Source organism: Cajanus cajan, chromosome 11, assembly GCF_000230855.2.
Source record: "Cajanus cajan strain Asha chromosome 11, NIPB_CcT2T_4, whole genome shotgun sequence".
Taxonomy (NCBI): domain Eukaryota; kingdom Viridiplantae; phylum Streptophyta; class Magnoliopsida; order Fabales; family Fabaceae; genus Cajanus; species Cajanus cajan.
In genome coordinates this window covers 13,463,292-13,465,791 of record NC_138527.1, presented here as the reverse complement: position 1 = coordinate 13,465,791, position 2,500 = coordinate 13,463,292, and positions in this window count along the sequence as shown.

Sequence of the window (2,500 nt, the reverse complement as noted above, 5' to 3'; positions counted from 1 at the left end):
TGGCACCCGAGTGATGTGGGTTTATTCGGGGCGGGTTCATGATGGTGCCTCCAAGTCATGTTGGAGTCTTATTGTTGGTGGGTTATTGGTGCTCAAGTCACCCGTGGGTCATGATGCTCAAGTCTCCCTCGGTCAGAAATTGAACCAGGCTCGGTCATTTTTTGAGCCAGCCTCGGTCAGAAATTGAGTCACTCTCGGTCAGAAATTGAGCCAGCCTCGGTCATTTTTTGAGTCACTCTCGGTCAGAAATTGAGCCAGCCTCGGTCATGATTTGAGTCACTCTCGGTCAGAAATTGAGCCAGCCTCGGTCATGATTTGAGTCACTCTCGGTCAGAAATTGAGCCACTCTCGGTCAGAAATTGAGTCACTCTCGGTCAGAAATTGAGTCACTCTCGGTCAGAAATTGAGCCAGCCTCGGTCATTTTTTGAGTCACTCTCGGTCAGAAATTGAGCCACTCTCGGTCAGAAATTGAGTCACTCTCGGTCAGAAATTGAGTCACTCTCGGTCAGAAATTGAGCCAGCCTCGGTCATTTTTTGAGTCACTCTCGGTCAGAAATTGAGCCAGCCTCGGTCATGATTTGAGCCACTCTCGGTCAGAAATTGAGCCACTCTCGGTCAGAAATTGAGTCACTCTCGGTCAGAAATTGAGTGACTCTCGGTCAGAAATTGAGCCAGCCTCGGTCATGATTTGAGTCACTCTCGGTCAGAAATTGAGTCACTCTCGGTCAGAAATTGAGCCAGCCTCGGTCATGATTTGAGTCACTCTCGGTCAGAAATTGAGCCAGCCTCGGTCATTTTTTGAGTCACTCTCGGTCAGAAATTGAGCCAGCCTCGGTCATTTTTTGAGTCACTCTCGGTCAGAAATTGAGTCACTCTCGGTCAGAAATTGAGCCAGCCTCGGTCATGATTTGAGTCAGCCTCGGTCATTTTTTGAGTCACTCTCGGTCAGAAATTGAGTCACTCTCGGTCAGAAATTGAGCCACTCTCGGTCAGAAATTGAGCCAGCCTCGGTCATGATTTGAGTCACTCTCGGTCATTTTTTGAGTCACTCTCGGTCAGAAATTGAGTCACTCTCGGTCAGAAATTGAGCCACTCTCGGTCAGAAATTGAGCCAGCCTCGGTCATGATTTTAGTCACTCTCGGTCAGAAATTGAGTCACCCTCGGTCAGAAAATTTGGCTGGCTCGGTCAGAAATTGAGTCACGACCCACCAGAAATTGAGCCAAGGCTGGTCAGAAATTGAGTCACGACCCACCAGATTTGCACCACGACCCACCGTGACCGACCACTATGCACCAACTATGAACCATTCAATTTTTTTTTGAGCACTTCTTGGATCAAACATCTCTTCTAACATGCCTAAGTATGCTGGGAAGTTTTGGGGGTGAGAGACCTTCATCCTCCATTTTTACGAATTTTCCGATTTTACCATGTTTTGGTAAAAAAATCATTAAAATTCAATCCCTTGGAGGATGGCTGAGATTTTTGGTGGACAGGTCAGTTATATTAGTATGTGGGTGCATGCAAAAAATCAGATCAAAATTCGATGCCTAGATACGTTTTTCTATTTTTCTGGATTTACGTATTTTCGTTTCTTAAAAAAATTATTAAAAAATATTCCGTTGGCAAAAAATTCTCTAATTTGGTGAGCACGAAGATATGATTTTTCTAAACAATGCTGCAAAAAATCAGATCAAAATTCGATCTGTAGCTCCCAAAAAGGAACTTATGTCTGCTCAGAAAAAAGGTATCTACTTGTACAAAATTCACTTTTGCATATTAGCCTATTATAGGGGGAGGGTGTGTCTCAGCAGAAACCCAGCGCACCTTGGCTGGTCTGGGCGAGCCACGGGGCCTTCCCCTCACACTCCGTGGGCATTTCTAAGCCTGCGTTGTGTTCTCCCGTGGCAAATTTCGAATCAAAATTTTTCATGAATCAAACCGAAAATTCGGCCGACTTCGGCCGATTTTTTTGAAAATTTTCGAAAAACTCCAGATTCGTTCTATCATCATTCTAACCCATATTTTGGCCTTTCCAGCCTTCGTTTAGCCAGATTTAAGCCATCTTGACCCACCCGAGGGACGGTTTATGCTCTTTTGAGCTAATTTTTGGTGGGTTTTCTCTTCTTTTTCCATCCTTCATCGAGTTTGCACCAAATATGCCGTACCCTATAACTCGTCCAGCCCATTTTCCCTTTGATCATCATTATTGCCCAAATTTGCACCAAATCTAGCCCAGTTTCTACCTTGCCTAACCCACCCGGGGGACGGTTTATGCTCTTACGAGCTAATTTTTTGTGGGTTTTCCCTTTGTTTACCATCACTGATCGAATTTACACCAAATATGACCTACCCTTTCACTTGTCCAGCCCATTTTCCCTCTATTCATAATCCTTGCCCAAAATTGCACCAAACCTAGCATATTTTCTATCTCTCCCAACCCACTCGAGGGACGGTTTATGCTCTTTTGAGCTAATTTTTGGTGGGTTTTCCTTTTGTT